The 21,708-nt window shown below is 31.9% G+C and overlaps 1 long non-coding RNA gene across 1 annotated transcript; it reads left to right on the top strand.

The window, feature by feature from the left end:
- Positions 1 to 1,362: 1,362 nt before the first annotated feature.
- Positions 1,363 to 8,581, top strand: LOC142623748 (uncharacterized). The gene is made up of 3 exons (XR_012842214.1): positions 1,363 to 1,709; positions 1,806 to 1,923; positions 7,922 to 8,581. It is a non-coding gene; the product is annotated as an uncharacterized LOC142623748 (long non-coding RNA).
- Positions 8,582 to 21,708: the final 13,127 nt, after the last annotated feature.

Here is a 21,708-nt window from a genome sequence, read left to right as displayed (position 1 = left end):
CCACGAACATTGGTTGCTTGGAACCAAATGACCAAAACTCCCAGTTTACCACTTTGGCTAGACTCATCCACTCACCGCCATCACAGGAGGAATTTCAGGGGACATGCACGAGCTTGACGAGCTTTACGCCAGATTGCTTGGTAAGTGCTTCACGTGAGCTTTCCCCATTATTTTATTGATCTATGTGTAAAAAATATCATTATTTTATTGATCCGTCAACCACATCAACTTTCCCTATTAGTTTGGTGATGGAATGGTGTTGATGGACTTAAATATCCCTGAGTTAATTGGTCTAAAGACTAAAAGTGGTAAAAATAAAATATAGGGGTTTAAATGGAAAAAGTCAAAATGTAGGGACTAAAAGTGCATTTACGCTTATAAAAAATTGTGTTTGACAGTTTCAAGTTAGCAGGCCAGGCATGGTATAAAAAACCATCTGGCTTACGCGACTTCAACGCTAGTAAGTCAGCCCTAGGAGAAAACAACAAAGGAAACAAAACGCTGTAAAGCAAGAATTAAAATTAAAAAAAAAAACATTACTCGGCAATTAATGCTTGAATGATTCTCTTTGGAACAATCTCGTTGATTACTAGCATAGTGGTTTTGGCTCCGCAATAATAAATGTCATGCATGTGATTAGTATTACATATTCACATTTATAATATTTATGTGGGTTTTAGTTAAACATGATGGTTGAATAAAAGATGTAAAGTTCAATTCCTGCCTATACAAAAAATCGATTGGTGTTATGGTCTGATGATAAAGAGCTATTATTAGGAGCGAATGTTATATGTTAAAATTTTTCTGAAAAAAAACATTCATAACATTTATAGCTAGCTTGTATATGTGACTAGTTTGGGAAAAATTTGCTGAATAGTACCATTTTGGAAAAAAATTTGGTGAATGGCATGTGGTTGAATACACTACAAAACACGCGGGTCTTAAGCCGCATTTTTTTAAGCCACGTTTGCAAAAATGCGGCTACAAACTGGCTAAAGTCGTGTTTTTAAAAAATGCGGCTTAAAGAAAACAACAAAAGCGGCGTTTTAAACATGTGGCCATAGAACGCGTCTAAAGCCACGTTTTCTTGAGCTATAGCCACATTTTTGGAGGTGGGGCTATTTCCGCGTTTAAAATACGCGGCTATAGGACCTGCGTATTTCTTTTTTTTTTAATCTTAATTATGTTTAGAAAATGCGACTCTAGCTTGCCTAAAGCCGTGTTTTATAGAAGTGGCTTTAAATTTAGTCTGTAGCTGCGTGTATAAAATGGAGCTTTAGTTTAGGAAGTGGCCGCGTTTATTAAATGTGGCTTCAGATTTGCCTATAGCCACAGGATAAAAATGCGGCTTTAGGCTTTGTATAAATAGTATACTAAAAATTTTCAACCATCTCCCATCGCACATTAGCCTCCATCTCTTAAGCCCTAGCCTCACCCTCCATCTCTGATCTCAACCCTCACCTTCCATCACCGATCTAAAGCCCTCACCCTCCATCTGTCACTCTCAAGCCCTCACCCTACATCTTTGATCTGAAGCCCTCAATCTCCATCTCTCTGATTTGAAGCCCTCAGGTAAATTTTAAACCCACATTTTCAGATCACTTCCTAACTTCCTTCATTTTTTCCGTTTCTTGCAGGCTCTCTCAAACATTTTGTTTAAGGATCTTGATCGGCGATTCAAGCTGCTCATCTTCTTCGATCGAAATCAGGTACGAAAGTGTGGGTATTGCTTCTGATTGTTGAACTTCACATTTTTTATTCTAAGGTTCTGTTTGGTTTTGACGTTGGTACGACTTTGATTCTAGGGCATTGCTTTTGATTGTTGATAGTTTGTTGAAGTGGGGGACTTTTGGAGTTGAAGGTTGGTTAATGGATGGAATCTCCGATCTCAGCCTCCCTCATTACCTATAATCTTCGATTTAGGTACGAGATTTCTAATCCTTCGACGCATGTTTGTTTCTCTATTCTCTTCTTTTTCTTTGTTTCTTTAGACCCCGTTTGGATTGTCTGTTCACAAAGCCCGTTTGGATAGAAATTCAGTTGCTTTCGATACATGCCCATTTGAGTTTTGTTTAAAATTGCTTTTATATTTGTAGACACAGATGTCATTGAAATCAAAATTTAATTTTTTTTTTGGGTGGGATTGAGAATAAATGGATAAAGGAGTTTCCTTTATTTTGTTTCTCATTCAAGAATCAAGATTGTGTTTATGGGCTTTTAATAAAAATTCAAGTTTTAATTTTCTTTAGTGATAAAAAGCTTAATTGGTATTCCTTGCTATGTGTGTTGTTGGATGGACATATAGGAATAAGAAAAAGGTGAAATAAGAGGATATTCACCATAGTTAGTATGTGAAATTTCCCAATAAAGCATGGCTTATGTTGATTCAAGGAGATGTAAAAACCTATGTGGAGGTAAGTATGATACCAAATCCATATCCTAGTTGGTGGTTAAGGCAATTATTGATGGTATTAGGAACACGGTGACCAAGTGCAGAGCACCCTCCTTCAATTGGGTCCCTAGAGAGATGAATAGAGCTGCCCATGAACTAACTAGGTGGGCAATATGCTCAAAACTTGAAAAATATATATGTTCTTTTTTTTTTTTAGTTTGTAGGGAATTTGTTTATCCTAAAATTATATTACTACTCCAAAAAGATTAGTTTTGATTCACACCAGACTATAACAAGTTTGCAGTTCCTATCATGTCTAGAATTCCTTAGCAAGACAAAGAATTTGAGTAATGTTGATAATACCAACCGGTCCTGAATTAGGAACTATAATTGTAACAAAGGCCATAGAAATAAAAGCTCCATCATGCTAGGAAAACTCTGCATAACTTATTAACAAAGAGTCAAAATTTTAAATGAACATGTACATGAATAAATATATAGGTATGTATTGATTCTTTTAGTTTTGATTCATAACATTACCAAGTTCATTCACTCACTATATAAAATTTTAACTTTTTGTTAACATTACCAAGTTCATGCAATGTCCATGTCCACTCCAAAATGTCCATTGGTGATTTAGTTTTGATGGCAAAAATCAGCAAGTTTAATAGTGAGTGAATCATTAGTCATAAAGTAGTTGAGAAGCTTGGGAAATCTAAAACAAATGCTTACTACTTAGTAATAACATATTAATTGAGAAAGCAATTATAATAATTTAAAAATTGAGAACTAAAGGGATTTGTGTACAATTAGGCAGCCACTCCAAAAATCAGGGAGAGCTTGACATTGCATCATGAAAGTTGTCCTAAGGATTGAGGTTACTCAAATACATGTGTCTAGTAAAAACTGACAGTAATTGTCAAAATACAAGTATAAATAGAGACTATATGAGCAGGAGGGAAAAAATTCATGTTAAGGTTTTAGATGGATTGGTTTGATTAATGGTGGAAATTGTTGTGGTTGTTTAGAGGAAATCTGACCTCAAAAATAGTTGTTGGGGTAGAGTAAGGGAATTAAGATGTTACAGTAAGAAATTAGAATGTCATGTAAGAAATTAGAATGTCATGTAGCAAAGAGCAATTTGCAAGATAGGTAGATTATTAACATGAAAATTAGCTAAATAGTAGGAAAAAAACTTTTATATGATTGGCATTTGTCATGGGAAAATCATTGATCCCTAAAGGACACAAAAAGGACTACAAAAAAGCACAGAAAACTATATCAGATGACCTCCAATATCATACCAATTAGACAAAAGAAATGTAGTTTCTTTAGCTGTTTTTTATTTTTATATTTTTATAAATTCCTGCTTTTTTGGTTGGGTTAAAAGAACTTGCAAACTGCAATTCTGCAGCCCACACAGTTGCAAAATTTGCTCTTGCCTCTAACCACTCTTGTTTTTTCATTAATGGTAAGCTTCCCCCTACCTTAATGGTGATTTGTAAGGTTGATTCTTGTTCCTTTTCTTCTCATTAATGCATTGAAGTTTTTCAAAAAAAAAAGAAAAAAAAAGACAAAAGAAAAGTTGGAGTCATGATGGTCTAGATAGACACTACACACATACTTTACAATGCTATTGTATTTTTAACATACAATAACCATAATTTATATGTATTATCAAATTAAACAATGATGATGAACCATATCTTACATGATATTTATTTTCAAAATTTTCCAACTTTAGTTCTGTTGCTACAAGTGTAGTATATATATACACAAGTTTTTTATCCTACATTTTTTTCCCTAATTGTTCATGGATCAGCATGTTACAACCTATATTTTTTTTATATGGGTAACATAAAGGAGACTTCAAATCCCAACCCTAAACCATTTAAAAATAGATCAAGTGTTAGGGCTATTTGGACATCAAGACAAATGACAATCTTTTGTGAAGCTTGTGTGGATGATTGAATTTTATTATCTTATTTGATGCATCGTGATATATTTGAGGTAGCTAATGGTACTAGAATAAAATTTTGGTTGGATGTTTGGTGTGGCTGCTGTTTCTTATTATGCCTTCTTCTTCTTTTTATTTTATTGTAATTTTTATATTTCCTGCTAGAAGAGTTTAGATTATACACTGTGTCTGAATGTCTAGTCCATGTCTTCTGCAATTGCATTGGATTGATCTTCCTATTTTTCTCTAAATAACTGTTGATCTTGTTGGGAAATTTAGACCCCGGTTGATAAAATTAACAAATTTTAAACCCAAGTTGTTAATTAGATTTATTATGCATAAAACTTGTAAAAACAAACAAACATCAATATCATGTCAAATATAAATGCAACAGAAAAATAAATAAGACAAAATATGATGATCTAGGAAAACTAATGAAACCAATCAGTTTCACAGTAAAAAACCTGGGGGGAAACCTTTCCGAAAAGCAATTCACTATAGTAAAGAGAAGTTTCAGATCTAGTACAAAACCTTTGTCTCTAGACTCTACAATCCCCGTAGATGAACTCACAGCAGAAACCTTCTACCACTTCAGAACCTCTGAACTCTTCAATATATGAACGCCACCCTTTGATGCATGGATCCCAGTACGTGACTAACTCCTTTGCACGAATCCCAGTACGTAACTCACCCACTAACTTGAGAAAAAAGAATGTTGGCTGCAAAGTTCTTCATTTCATCAACAATGAAGATTAAGAAGCACTTGATTACAAAACCCTAAGGCGCAAAGACGCAGTACCTTCTTTTTGAGAGAATAAGGCTTCAGTTACCTTTTGCATATGTTTTCCTTGTATTCTCTTATGTGACGGCCTCTAAAATAATCTTTATATATGTCTAGGGTTGTGAGAAAAGAAACCCTACACAAATACAAAAGCCTGACCCAAAAATCAGATCTGAAAATTCTGATTTTCGTAACCTCGATAGATAGCAGGTGTCGAGCCTCATTAAACCTTGATAGATAGCTATCTGTCGAGCAGCTGTTCAATAGCTGTCCAGGAGGTGTCCAGCTTTAGTAAACACCTTTTCTTCACTTGTTTCTTGGTCCAATCTTCATGGCTTTAATACTAAACTTGAACAACATGTTCTTTGAGTATTAAACACATCCTAGATCTATCCAAATACAAGTAAAGTGCGTTTTGTCAAAGGATTAGCCAACTACATAAAATATGTCCTTAAAAGATCTTACTATTTTTTAAGTAATTATTGTAAATCTCTCTCTTAATCAAATGAACCAATGTATCTTTGGGATTCTAGCTGTTCAGTTTACTTAGCGTGACTGCATTTGTATATCACATGTGTTGTCAGTTTGGTGTTGACAATCTATGTCAGACTATATGATGAGGAAATTGGAGAATGCTAATCAATAATCATTACAATGTCTTAAATCTTAACTCTTAGGCTTCTCTACTAGGGAATCTTTTTCTAAACTTCCAATTGAGTCTTTGTAATTAGTACTATTTACAGAGTCTAGGTAGTTTGCTGGATTTTTCATTCTTTTGATATGCTTCCATCTATTTAACTCAACTGCACAACTTATTAATATTTTACCAAGCAGCTGAGTTATTTGGTATTGTTTTAATATAATTTTTTGGTGTGGAAGTAGCTATTAAAGTCCTCGAGTCTGAGCGTGTAAATTCAGATATGTAGAGAGAGTTTAGGTAGGAGGTCTTTTTAATGAGGTGTGTTGAACCGTGTTATTTGCCAAAATTTTGACTTGGGATATATGTTCTTCATATCTTGTTTGTTGAGGTTGTGTAACTAGGCTTAATATAATTGTTTGTGGGCATTAGAGTTATTTATGAAGACTTAATTATGTGGAAAAACATGCAGCACAATAAAGGAAACATAGCAATGATTGGCAGTGCCTAAGGTTTTGTTTTAGTTATATTTTGTCACTCTTGATCAACGTCAAAATTCAAATTTAAAAACACAAATCATATATTTCAACCATGGTATAGAATAGTCTAGTTGAGAGGTGGGTGGGTTTTGAGTTCAACGGCGGTGCTCATTTTGTTTTTGCACATGCGCTTTTACTAATATTGGGTTAACTTCATTTTTTGGGAAAACTATAGGGAATTCTTTGATGTTTTAATGACAACCATGAATACTCACTCTTTTGAAACTACATGGATGACTTAATAACAACCCCAAGGGAGCAGCATAATCGGTTGGGGACCTTTGGCTCATGAAGTGGAGGTCACTACTGTCCCTCTTCCTTGGGGCCAAAACTTGTTCATCTTAAAAACAAATGGATGACTTAATGACAACATTATCTACCTCCACTTTCAAGTTTCAACTCTTTGTCAATGACTTTGATGAGCTCTGCTTATTTCATGATCTTAAATTTACTTTAATACTTGTTTGATTCCCTTGAGTTATACCAATTAACTTTGCTTATTTTTTTAGTAATTAGTTTAATATAATTATTTTCCTAATCATTTTAATATCTTTCTCTTGACTATTTCTTTTTCTTTTTCAATTTTAAATTATACAAATTTCTCTCCATGAATTCCAACAACACCACCATCATTATTGCTATTATTATTAGTGTAATTGTCAGGCTTAATTACATATTTTCAATAATAATTAAAAAAACACTGATTAAAGGAAAAATAACAAAATAACCTTAGCAAAATAGTTAAGTCCTTTTTTCAGAATTTACACTCAAAATAGCCAAATTTAAAACAGTTTATCCAAACGCATAATAAGACTTTAAAAATAGAAAACGCATATTTTCATATTTTTACCAAACACTTATCTGTGGTATTTAAAATGCTGTTTTCAAAATGCATGTTTTAAAAACGCATCTTTGTAAATAGCCTATCCAAACGGGTCCTTAATTTTCTTGAAAATTCAATGATTTTAAAGGTTCCACTTTTCTTTTCTTTTTTGTTCGTAATGGGTTTTGTTGTGGACTCAAGCTTTTGTTATAAAAATTGTTTTTTTTTTTTGTTTGTTTAAATTTGGATTTTCTTGTTTAAGTGCTATTTTTGTTGAATAGGATCGGCTTGTTTTGATTTGATTTTTTTGGGTCTTCTTTTTTGGACTTAGGGTTTATGTGTTAATTCTTGTTTTTAATTTTGATGAGGGAAAATAAGTTAATGAAAATAAAATAAACGAGAAAATTTTGATCTTTTTTCTGTATCTTGAAGCCTAGGGAGGAAAAAAGCTCTCAACTTTATATCTAGTTCAGTTTCATTGTTTTTGTATTTTTAATTTTAAGTTTATGGGAGTTTAAAATAAATAATAATATGAACTAGGTTTTTTTTTTTTTTTTAATCAGCTTGGAGTTCATTAGGGATTGGATTTTAAAAAATGGGGTTTTGATGATTTGAAATTGTAGATGATGTGCATTGATAATAACTTAATTTTGCATATTTATATCATTGTTGGAAAGCATTATCATACTTATTTTGAGGTAATTCATGAATTTTATATTTGGTTTTGGAATAATGGTGAATAATCAATTTTGTGCTTAATTGAATCTTATTGAGTGAATTTGTCTTTTGTAGGAGAATGAAATTAAATAAGTGGATTTGTGCAAAGAAGAATGCTAATGGACTTTACATTTACAAGGGCCATGATGAAGTTAAAGAAGGCCAACCCAATTAAATTTAAGTCCAATTGAAGTAGGGAATCAAAGGAAATGTGCATCAAATCCAAGTCCAATTCGGATTGGGATTCCAGCCTGCACATCAGTTAATATTTTTAGCATAATGTTCGGCTCAGATGTCCAATCGAGATGCTTCAAGTTGGGCTGGAAATTTAACTTAAAGGGCTACAATTTTGTAGTTTACCAAAAGTTTGAATTATGACTTTAAATGGGCCAAAATCGTCGGTTAAGTTATCTGGGATTTTCCCTAAATGGAAATTCAATTTGTAATAGGATTCCTTGACCTATTTAAAGGCTCTTTAGGGCAAAATTCAAGGAGACTAGTGTTAGGGCTGGGGGCTGAACATAGAGACTGCGGCTACTTCTTTGGTTTTCTTTCATGACAGTTAGTTTTATTTTATTTGTCTAGTTTAATGTTTAGTATTTTATTCTTATATTTTATTTTAATTACTATGAATAACTAAATTTATAATTAGGGTTGAGGATGAAACCTTGTTAAGGATTATTAGTAATATTTATGTGATTTGATTTTTTCCACAATAGTTGTTCTTTAATGACTTAAATTGTTCTTGCTTCATATCAATTGACTAAGATGAGCTTCTAGATATGAGTTCAATCATGTTTTTCTCATGATTTAGGATTTATCTTAATTAGTTGAATGCTTGGTTTATTAATTCTTGATTATAAAATTGGATATCGCTTGTGATTTGTCAGTCAATGGATACAATTTATGATTTGATTTTTAGAATTGGATATATCTTGTGGTTTGTTTGGCTACGAATACAATTGATGATTTGATTTTATACTTAAGAAGTGAAGAAGAACATCCTTTAGATTTTTAAACATAAGTTTTAATGATGATATCTTCCATGATAGCAAGGTTGATTTCTAGATTATCATGTAGTGGTTGGGAAAAATTAATGATCATAAATATGCTGATATGACTTACAAAGTGGATTCCAAAACCTTAATTCCTTTCCCTTGATTGTTTACATCTTTTTATTGCTTTATTTCTTTTGATTAGTTTAACTATTTGCTTAGTTTATTTAATTTCAAAACAACCAATTTTTATTAAACTAGATTAGGATTAATTTGGTTAAGATTTGATTAATTTTCTTACGTTCATTCAAGTCCCTGTGGGTTCGACCTCGTTCTTGTCAAACTATACTTCGGTACGGTTCGTACACTTGCGAGTATTTTAAAATTTCACAACAATAGACATGTTGTCTAACCAATTCTTGTCTCTGTTGTTTTCTCTATACAGATTTGTGTTGGTTAGTGTGGGCTAAGGCTGCTTGTGGTTTTGGGATTACAATTAAATACATTCTTTCTTCGCATAAGGTAAGGAAGCCAAATCAAATTTGTCTGACCTACATCACCTTGCATGTATTATCGTAAATTAGTTCACATCGTAATGCTTTGAGGTGATGCTTTGAGGTAATGCTTTGACTATCAACTGTCAATAAAACTATCAACAAAAGTTTTATAAAGCATACATATATAATTTTCTTCTTTGCACTTCCAATACTTCCTTTGAGAAAATTTACGAGTTTGGTTCTCACTGATGGAGATACCTAAGCTACAACATGTGATAGTTGATTTGATTGGTTTTGTTTGCTTAGTGGATATTGCAGCAAACCAACAATTGTAGCTAAGGGGAATTGGTCCATATCATTGTTTAGGGAGATACATTAATTGGGTATTCTATGGAATTTGTATTGCTTTTGATGAGTTTGTTTCCGAGTGAAGTTATAGACTCTTCCTAGTTGGTTAGAATTATAAAAAAAGAAAAGACGAGTATGCTTAGTTGTTTAGGAAGAAACATGAATTGGGTATTCTATGGAATTTGCATTGCTTTTGAGTTTGTGGTGCTTTTGATGAGTTTATTTCCAAGTGTTCTTAGGTGATTAGAAAAATAAAAGAGAAAAGAAAATAGTTTGTTGAGTTGGTTACAATTGAAAGTATAGAAGCTATATAAGATCGCATTTGGTAGTGCTGAGAAGTTGTCTAACTTCACTAATCTTGTTTTTAAGAGCGTTTCTAGCTGTTGTATATTTTGATCATAGCATTCAATTTTGGAAAAGTAAAGGTTTTCTTTATATGAAGTAACTTATGTTCTTCTTAGTTCTTTGTTTGGTTCGAAATAGCTGACTGTTGCCTTTATATTTTTACAATGCCATTATGGACATAAACTGTGTTCTACCTGTAAAACAAGGGTACAAAACCTATGCCCCACTTGTAGACAAGAGCTTGGAGATGGGAAGGCACCCCTAGAAGCATCCGGGATAGCCATAGGAAGGTTAGAGACATTCATGTGCGCAATGTTTGCAGTTGAGATATCTCAAAGTCATGTGTTGATGCTTGTTGCATCTTTTTTGTGTCAAATGGACCCTGAACTTTCCTCCATTTTGTTGCTGTATTGAACTATATATTCCATAAAGATTGATAATTTCCCGTATTCCTTAAAGATTGATTGAAATTATGACAGGTTTGAGAAAATTCTAGCTTGATAGCCCTGCAAAATTTTGGCTTGTTATTTTTTTGCATGCAACAAGCCGGAATTTAGTGTGTGACAGGTTTTCTATAGTAACGTTTGTAAAATTTATAGCAGCATTTGTAAAACGCAACCATAGACAAATTCAAAAAAATATTCAGGGGTTGTAGCCGCGTTTTTAAACACGGCTACAATATGTCTTCGAAGTTGTCAACAAGTGACCTATAGCCACGTTTTTAAATGCGGCTACAAATGGCTCCTATAGCCGCGTTTTTATAATTGTTACCTATAGCCGCGTTTGAAAAATGCGGCTAGACTTTGTCCTATAGCCGTGTTTCTAAAAACACGGCCATTGGTCCTAGCCTATAGCCACGGGCTTTAGGCCACTGTTGTAAATGTGACCTAAAAAAATGCAGTAATAGGCCAAATAATCCTATAGCCACGTTTTTATGAGCTATAACCACATTTTAAAAACGCGGCTATAGAATTTTTTTTTGTAGAGAGAGAAACAATACCCAAATTCCATACTCAACTCTTGAGCTCAAATGTCTAAGAGCCCATCAAAAGCAGACCTTAAGGCCAATCCTGTCTTTGAACTTTTCAAGAAATTTAAACGCTTTAAACACTTTAAGCTGTATGCAAGTGTTCTCAGATTCGTTTTTGCTAGTATCTCTGTGATTTGTTGCTTCTTCTGCTTGGATTACAGAGCTATGCTTATAAGGATTCCATTTCAAGCTCAGTCAGAGAGGTTCCTATCTAAAGGGGACGCTGGTGAGGACCAAAGGGTTGATTTTCTTGGAGAAAAGGGTGAAAGGTGTGATGTATTTGAAGGTGATTGGATATGGGATGAGAACTATCCTTTGTATCAGTCCAAATATTGTAGATTTATAGATGAGGGATTTCGTTTCTCCGAGAATGGAAGACCTGATTTGCTTTACACCAAGTGGAGATGGCAACCCAAAGGCTGCAACTTGCCCAGGTTTTTATCAAAATGTTACTGAATTTATTGCTTACTGTTATAAGAATGTTACATTTTGATTTGCTCAATCTTATTAGTCCAATGTCGACAACATCATAGTTTTTTCATGGGTCATCATTTACTCATCATCAAACAACAAACAAAATAGTAGAGAAGATGAAATGATCAGGAAGTGAAGCATGAAAAGAAGAAACCACCAAAACAAAACTGTGAAGTAAATGGAAGGATACCCATTATAGAAGAGATCATTTTGGAGTAAAGTTGGGAGGGAAATGATATCTGTAGATTGTGTGGGTAGCGACAATAGTTACGAAACTACTTTATTATTTTTAAAAACTCGTGGTGCTAGACAATGCTATGGAGAAAGTTTATTTATTATAATTCAAGTAGAGTTTATTGGGGTGAAGACTTTAAGGTTTAGGTAGTATTAGAACATAGTAAGATATTATCATAAATGGTGTAACCTAAAAAATATATCAGGATATGTCATATTGTATTTAAGCTCTCGCAAGAGCTTTTCCATGTTTATTTTCATGTCTTTATGTGTGACATTGAAAACCCTCCTTTACATTGGGGATTTTCCTTACCATTCTGTAAGGACTCATATCCTTATGATATGACATTGTTCGCTTTGAGGTTAGCCTTCACGGTTTTAAAAGATCTCCTAACATTTTAGATAGTGAGCTCAAATATAAGCCTCTCCCATTTTCCTTCTCAAGCAATGTGGGATTCTAGGATTATTTCTCCCTTGGGTCCTTCACAATTTACCCTTTTTTTATTTTTTTTATTTAAAGAATCCAAATAGTAATATTATTAAGAAAATAAAACTAGCTTGCATAGGATATAGCCTATATCAGGTGGAACAAATTCCATCAATACAATAAAATCTTCTACTGCTATGACTTTCCTTACTAAAGCATGAGAAATGGCATTTCCTTGATCTAGGTCATAAGATATTTATACTCTCCACAACAATGCTGTAGACTGTTGTTCCTGTTGTAGTATATAAAATGTGTGTTATATCGAATAATATATGTAATATGTATTTTTAGTTTTTAAAAAATTATTATAGGACAAAAACACAATAAATTAATGATGTCTAAACTTAATAGTTAATACTAGTATTAATTAACATTATAATTTTTTGTTCCTAAAAAAACATTATAATTGTTTATTGTTCCAAGTTGCATAATAATAATAATAATAATAATAATAATAATAATAATAATAATAATAATAATAATAATAATTGTGGGGAGTAAAAGGACCCAAGTGGGCCTATGGGCCTTTGGGTTGTAACATTGAGAGCCGACCTGTTCTAGGATTAAACTCTATGAGTTGGCTCATACGCCGAGGGTCCGAGGATACAGCCGAGGGAGAGTTTCACCTCGGACAGATCCAAGAGAACTCAAGATTTTATTATAAAGGTCAAGGCACAACTCTGGAAAGACTAATGGATAAAAGGGGACATCCTGAATCTTCTAGATGCACCAGTATTAAAGAAAATATCAAGGGTAAAGGCTGCCACCTTCGCATTAAAGGCTCTGCACCTACCTCCCTGGCCGCATTAATGGGGAGGTGACCCCTGAACAGTGAGGTGGAAACTTCTAGTCACTATTCAAAAAGTATCAAGGAAGGAAGTATAAAAGGGGGGTAAAGGCTAAAGAAAGGGGGGCGGTAGCTAAGAAAAAGAAATTGAGAAATTGTAATCTTTAAGGAAGAAAGAGAAATACTAAAGAAGTAGTCCTCGGCTCGAGTCCGAGGAGACCCATTGCAATTATTGTTCGTTATTTACCTGTATTTGTTTATAGAAGCCTGTTATCGAGCTCCCAGTACTTCTAACCTAGGTTTCAAGCCCACACTCTACAAATTTTATTGTTTAAGGCTCATTGGGCCTGAGCCCGTGATTGTTTTTGGGTCCAGGTGCAATTGTGCACTTACAATAATAATAATAATAATAATAATAATAATAATAATAATAATTATTATTATTATTATTATTATTATTATTATTAAAAATATACTCAATATTTTTTTTATTATTCACATTGAACTTCAATATTTTTCATATTTTTATAATATTGTTTTTTTATTCATTAACTTAAAACTTGTTTTTTTAATAATTTTTTCAATAGTTAGATTTAATATCACATACATGTGCTTTTGACCAAAACTTAGAATATACACACACACACAAACTAAATATGTCATATGTACGCTTTGCCTCTATGACACTCGTTAACGAAAATCTTATGTATTGAATACCAACTATTCATTTATGATAATATTTTATGAAATTATAGTAAGATACAATATGGATATACTATCACATTGGAATATTTTGAATGGAAAATTCTTAATCGAATAGGCGTCCTTTTAACCCAAATGTTTCATCAACTCTATAATATATTGGCATGTACTTTTATTAATTTATACCATGATTTTGAAACATCTTTTAAAACCTTGACCTTTTGTTTTTTTTTTGTTTTTTTTGTTTTCCATTTTAAATGGATATATTTTCAAACATTTTTAAAATTTTAAATCTTATTAAACATTTAAATATTTTGTACATGATGAAACAAGTACATAGTCTAATACAAAGGTAAATTCCCGGGGGGGGGGGGGGGGGGGGGATATAAAGTCATTATCCTACATAATCTTTAGTCATGTGGAACAGTATCCACGAGAGAACTTTTGTAATTTACTTATCTTCAAAAGTATTAACTTTGCTTGACATTGAATTTGAAACCCCCAGCCTTACTTATTGTAATAAAATATTAACCTTTTTTTTACTTGGAAAATGCATTCTGATCAATAATCTCTTTATCTTCCTCCTCAAAAAAAAAAAAAAACTCTTTATCTAATTAGGGAAATTATCATATTTTAATTTTCTATTAAAAAAAAGCTATCAAAACTTCTATAATTTACTTATTCTTGAAGGTGACAACCTTGTTTCAACTTGAACATCTAGAAGTGGATATATATATATATATATGTCGACTGAGGCATTAATTAGAAAGTACCTTGTGTTAGGATGTGTGTCCTTAAATCCTATTGTATGATACTATGTACGGCATTATGTATGACGTAATGTTATGATTAATAAAGTTATTTTATTATTATCTAAAATAATGGTAACATGAATATTTGGTCATTATCATATAGTCCATGAGATGCATAATATGTGATTTATGTAAAAAGTCACAGAAGATATAAATCACAAGTTCTTTGTAAATTTAGAATTATAGTTCGTAGTCGGTGATGAAATTGGGCATTTCATCTGCAAAGACTATAACATATCAACTAAGATGATTTTTCTTGATCATGGAAGTAGAGACTTCTAGTTGGTATGTTGATATGTTTTAAGAGTTAAGACATATTGAACTGGATCGCTGTGAAATTTATTATTCTCCTAACGACTGTCAAATGAATAATAAATCTCACAACTTCTATTTACATGAACTCTTAATCCTGAGAGGATAATGGACCTGATCATGAAATGTAAATTGCTTTGATATATCAGGAGTGAGATCTAAAGTCATGATCAAAACCTCCAAATGTTGGGCAGCCATATTTAGTATTGATGGACCATATATTCTCAAGATGAAATTCATAATCTCTTAACGGAGATATAAAATATTTTCTTGAAATAAGTTTAATGAGTTTTGTTATTCAAAGTGTTAGACCTAATTAACCACTTTAGCAAGGAGATGCTAAAGTATATATTTATGAAATTAGATATCATAAATATATGATGAATAACTTAAAGGATTAGACCGGGTACTCAAGGATTAAGATGTAGTAATCTTCAAAGTGCCAGTCTACATCCATGACTTTGTATTACTACGAATATTTTATAAAGGAGTTGTATGTATAATAAAGTCTTGGGATATAATTTATTAATAAGGCCTAGAGTGCAATTATAATTATATAGTAGTATTAAATATAATTAATGGTAACTTTGGACTTGTCAAGAGTTGACTAAAACTCCCAAGGCCCATTAGAGTTAGTGTCCTATTGGTCCCTTTTGGTCCTACTTCAAGCCACACACTAAAGTCCAATTGAAAAGGCCCAATAGACAAACCCAATTAAATAATCAGTTAGATAAAAATGAAGAAATATATAGAATTTTTTATAAGAGAGACATCATTATGAAATGGTGTGTGTGTGTGTGTGTGAGTGAAGCCACTCAATTATTTTCCCTAGGAAATTGATTGAGAGACCACACTTCTTGGGTGTAAAGTGGAATTGGAGTGAAGATTAAAAGTGCTCCCAAGTACTTCTAAGTTTTTGTTTTGAATTTTACTACACTAAGGTACGCTATCTTGTTCTTAAATTCTGAAATTTCCATAATGCATATTATCAATCATGAATGAAATAAATTCATGTTTTTTGCTTCTGTTGTGTGTTTTATATGAGATACAAAACCAGATTTTCCAACACCTTGAACATGCATTCTCTTTTATTCTCTTTTCTTTTTTGGCAATCACATGTGTAGATTATTCTATTTAAGAAATTATAATGATTTATTAATAAATTATCACTACCACAAAAGCCTAAGCTGATGTAGGGAACAAAACCGGTCAATTTTTTTAGTTTTTAAGTATTTGACCTTTAAAAAAAAAAAAAAAAGTATTTGACCAATTTTTTATGCATAAATTGTGTTTAGGATTTACATGCATTGCACTTTTTTTTTTTTTTTTTTGTATCCATCTTGCAGTCATATTTCTCATTATTTTCACACATAATATGTATACACTTTGCTAAATTGGGTACCCAATTTGATTTAAAATTTATTGATCAATTTTTTAGTCCTTTGTATATTTTAGTATATGCTATTTTTTTTTGTGAACTGTGGAAAATATTTTTTTTAAAAGATATGATGGATAATCAATGTGCAAATATTTTCTCTACTCATGCAACTGTTTATCGGTCATATAATGTCAAGTTTGCATTTATTGAAAGAGAGAATATTTTTTTCTTCAAGTGTATCCTCAACTTATGTGTGTCTTTAGTATTCCCCACCTCCTAAATTTTTCCCAAAACTATTTTTCCTAAAACATGTTTTGTTTTTCCTATTTTTATAGGGGGAGAAAGATGTTTTTAAAACCTATGTTGATCATAGGGGGAGTTGTTTCCTTGATTCTCTGTTTCCTCTTATATTTTGTTGCGTATGTTTTTTGTTTACTCTTTGTTTGAATTGTCTTTGTCAATACGTGACAAAAAGGGGGAGAAATAAATGAAATTTTTAGAAAAGGTTTTAAAAATGTTTTGTTTAGGGGGAGATGAATTTGTTTTTGAAAGGGGGAGAAATTTTGTTTTTTGATGTATCTAACTTAAGGGGAGAGTTAGTTTGCATATTTGTTATTTGCTTTAATTTATTTATTTTAATTTACTTGTATTTTCCACATATGCATTTATGTGTTTGTTGGGTGTTTTAGGAATTTACAAGGTAATTTAGTCGTAGCTGTTGTCTACATTGGCAACTGATAGATAGCAGTTAGGTTAAATTGTAATTAGGGCTTTTTAAATCTGATTGGGAAATTTTTAACTTTGAGCATATCATTTTTGTGATGTATTTTGTCACCAATTGCTAAAGAGGGAGATTGTTAGGTTCTAAGACCTTAGGGACTAATGTATTAGAACTTCAATATGTAATGTGTTGGCAAACCATGATCAAAACATAGAGTCTAGGTTTAGGCTTGCTCAAAGTATGTTTAATTGTAAAATTGGAATTGAGTGATTGTAGAAATTATTGGAAAAAATGCGTAAGGCTCGATCGATCGAAAATTAGATTCGATTGATCAAAACTCGCGCAGATTTAATTTTCTGTAGAATTTCCAATTCAGCGCAAGCCTGTGTCACGTGTAGGGTTTTATGTTTTACTTCACATATAAAAGGAAAAACCCTAGCTACATTTCAGTGGTCTTTTGAGTGTTGTGTGGTGAATCTTTTGTGAGATCTTGATGTATTTACTTTCATACATACACATAGGGTTATCAAGATCAAGATTCATATCAAGAGCTTGATGATCGCTTTAGTTGCTGCTTAAAGAACTTAAAGAAGATCTGAAACCTTTGAGTGGAGTCTCAAAGTCACAAGTAGGAGAACTTGTGGTTGCAGTAGATCAAGGAAAGAAGTAGTCTGTGGACTCAGAGCTGTCACGTGGTCGTGGTAGTAAGTTTTTTACACGAGGTAACAATAGGATGTTAGTGGTCTAAGACTTATTGTACAAACTTCAATTCTTTCTTAGTGGATTTGTTTTTTTACCTTGATGATAGCTAAGTTAAATCCTCCTCAAGTTTTTTACCGGTTTGGTTTTCCTAGGTCATCATATCGTTGTGTTCTTTATATTTCTGCATTATTCACATGATATGATTTATAGGTGTTAACCTAGATCTGATTAATTTATCTAAGTATTCACTTGACTAAATAACTAGGTTAAACAACTTGTGTTTAAGGGGTCTAAAACTTTACATGAATAAAATTAAAGTATATACTTTTTGGTGCTCTTTAGGATCTACCTATCTCTTTCTCAAATTGTAAATTTGTAATTAGTATAAGTATTCTAGCTATGAATTATTAACGAAGTTACATGGAAGATGTTAACATGACTATAAAGAAATTTTAGTCATGCTCAAAACTGCTAGAATTGTAAGAATATGGAAAGTTTTATGTTTTTTGGTTTTATTTTTCCCTTCATATGTATAATAGTAAGTTAGTAACAAATAGTTTAATATTAGTAGGTGCCCACTTACCAAAAAAAAAAGAAAGATATTAGACTATTAGGTGCAATGATTGATTTGATTCATTTTCTCTAAAAATTTGGCATTTATTTGTTTTCTTAGTTCTTTTTAATGTTAAATATATGGGTTGACCTGACCCGACTCATATGCAACTTGATTTATCCCAACCATTTTTAACCCGTTTAAAATGGCTATTTTTTTTTTCTTCTACTCGGCTCGTTTTAGGCCACAATGTGATTGATCCAACCTGACCAATTGCCATGTGGCCCATGTCTAATGTTACCTTGTGGCTTATCATCTTTTACAATCTTCTCAATCCACCATACCAAGCTTAATATGGAAATCTCTCATTGGATGTGAAGATTGAATGTTTATGATTGGATGATGGTGGATTTTAGAAGAAATCAAACAGTTTGGAGCTGACTTGTTTCATTAATTATTTAAATCCACCTCCGCTTGGACTTCTCACAAGATTAAAAAATCCCAAACCTCATGTTCTTCTAACCCCTTCCCTTCTAATCAACCATTTCACATCTTCCTATAAAAAAAATGGAAATAAACATTAAAAACCCATCCAACATCTCTTAACTAGCGTTGCTATTAGAGAAACTTTCTTTTTGAAGCACATGAAGATTCAGAACAATCTTTTTTTCTTTCGCCTCTATATCATTGTTCTTAGATGAAGCTAGTCTTTATACTAAACACATTCTAACACCCAAGCAAACCACATGTTGAGTTTGGCATATAATTTGAAGATATTATTGATAAGGTCTAAATGCGCCTACTTTGTGGATGAGATACTTATTCAGGCTTCCTGGAGGTATCTAATTGAGAAGTCAAAGAGGTACTTGCCAATTGGCATTTTCAGTGGTTACTTGTGGTTGATTTGTTATCTTTGGCAATTAATACAAAGAACAAAATTGACCAGTGCTTAAATCACGGATTGGTCGTTGTCAATAACCAGGGACGGAGCCAGGACTTGGAGTTAGGGGGGGCAACTTTGCTGCTAGCTGTGTGCGGTGGATCCGACCCTTGAGTCTATTTTTTTACTACTAAGGATTTTTGTTAAATTTTTTTTAAATGGCCAAGTAGTTTGTTCTGGGTAAAATATATTGATTGGACTTAATTTTTTTTAGTTTTATTATATTGGTAATTTTTGTTGTTGAGCTAATTTTTTTGAGTTTTTATATTTTGTTTTAGATTTAATCTATTAATTTTTTATGTCCTTTAAAAGGTGAAAAATGCTAAAACTACAAAATTTTTACAAATTGCTAATGTGATAAGTGGTTATTGATATATAAAAAGTTATGCAAGTATACGAACTAATAAGAATTTGATACCTTAATAGTTTGTATAAACATTGTAAAAACGTTTTTGGCTATAAGATTACTCTCAAAAGAATTAATGGCATTATTAAGGGGGGCAAAGTGTAATTTTATTGAACAAAATTGTTAAACTTAGTACCTATTAATATAATAATATTTTTATAAAAAAAATTAGGGGGGGCCATTGCCCCCCCTAGTCCAATAACAGCTCCGCCCATGTCAATAACGTGCATGTAACCTTGTCAACTTGCATACTAAATGACACACGCAGTGAAATTGTGGAGTAATCATCACACTTAGAGTATATGATACGCAGTATGATTCTTGTTTGTAATAATGCATTTGATACACGTTTTTGGTCTTCTTAAAACTTGTAGCATGGGGGCAACTAACACATAGTCAGTTTTCAATAATTAACCATGTCATTTTTTTATTATCTTTCTAGGAAAATCTCAAAAAGAAAAAAGAAAAAGAAGAATAGATTCCTAGCTAGTTTTTTGTTATGAAATGACAGGTATCAAGTTCTATCAGTAGTCACGTATCAGAGTATCACATACGATTTTATTGGTTTGGTGTGGTCCGATGGAAAACCGCCGCTCTGCCCCAGTTGGACCAACGTCTCTTATGGATACAAACACTAGGGCCTGGGCCAATTCAATAGCTAAGGATATGGATGACAAAAATTCTAAATCCCACCTATTTTGTTTTTTTCCCCTACTTTGTTTTGTGCAGTTTTTCCTATTCTTAGCTACTTTGTTTTGTGCAGTTTTTATATTATTAAAATTAAATAGTAAAATTCTCTCAAAAAAAAAAAGAAAAAAAGTAGAAGATTAAATAATTTTGAGTTAATACCAATGTAATCATAAAAAGCTAATTTTTCATGAACTTTAGACCAAGCCTTTGATAAACTTTAATTTTTTTAGCTATTCCAATGCCAACTCTAAATATATTTCTTGTTGGAAATATCTCCGGTCCCATTGACAATAAGTGGAACCAAATAATTCAATGGGGCTTGTTGATGAACTATATACTACATAGTTCTAGCAACAACAAAGGAAACAAAATGCAGTAAAGCAAGAATTAAAATTAAAAAAAAAAATTACTCGGCAACGCTTGAACGATTCTCTTTGGAACAATCTCGTTGATTACTAGCATAGTGGTTTTCAAGGCTTGCTCAAGGTATTGTGGGGCTTAAGGCAACAATTTTAAGTGAGATCTATTCTTATACTTTAAATATTAATAGAATATTTATTTAACTTTTGGGTTTTTTCACTTAAAATCTATATTTTTAGAAGAAAAAATTTACAAATTAAAACAAACTCATCGCATTACTCAATGACTATACAACTAAAATAAACACTATTTATTGAATGAAGTAACTAAATACTAAAAAATATGATTGAAAAGTTTAATAAAGTTATATATTTGATATTTCTAAATAGAATTTGAGTATAAATTTATTTAATTGTGTAAGATTAATGAGTTCTTTTAAGATTTATGTGTGAGAGATTAAATGATTGACCCATCTAATGAAAATATTTTTCTTTTAACTGGTTTTTCTTTGATAAAAAACTACTTTTTATTTATTGGTGAATATTTAAGACTTAATTAATACTTCTATTGGTACAAGAATATCTCTATTGGTAAAAATTGGGGGCCTTTTTTCATTGGGGGCCTTAGGCAGTTGCCTATTTGGCTCAATGGTTGAGCCGGAATTGGTGGTTTTGGCTCCGCAATAATAAATGTCATGCATGTGATTAGTATTACATATTCACATTCATAATATTTATGTGTGTTTTGGTTAAATTAATATGATGGTTGAATAAAAGATGTAGAGTTCAATTCTTGCCTACACAAAAAAACGATTGGTATTATAGTTTGGTGATAAAGGGCTATTATTAGGAGCGGACGTTATAGGTTAAAATTTTCTATAAAAAAAACATTCATAACATTTATAGCTAGCTTGTATATGTGACTAATTTGGGCAAAATTTGCTGAATAGTACCATTTTAGAAAAAAATTTAGCGAATGGCATGCGGCTGAATAGTCCAAACTCGAGTTCCAAAAACAGTTTATTTAATTAATTAATTTCGTTTGTGTACTAGTTTCCTAAATTTTTTCTAAAAACATACCATTTGTTAA

Source organism: Castanea sativa, chromosome 2 (assembly GCF_040712315.1).
Source record: "Castanea sativa cultivar Marrone di Chiusa Pesio chromosome 2, ASM4071231v1".
NCBI lineage: Eukaryota > Viridiplantae > Streptophyta > Magnoliopsida > Fagales > Fagaceae > Castanea > Castanea sativa.
This window is presented reverse-complemented; position numbering and strand designations above follow the sequence as displayed.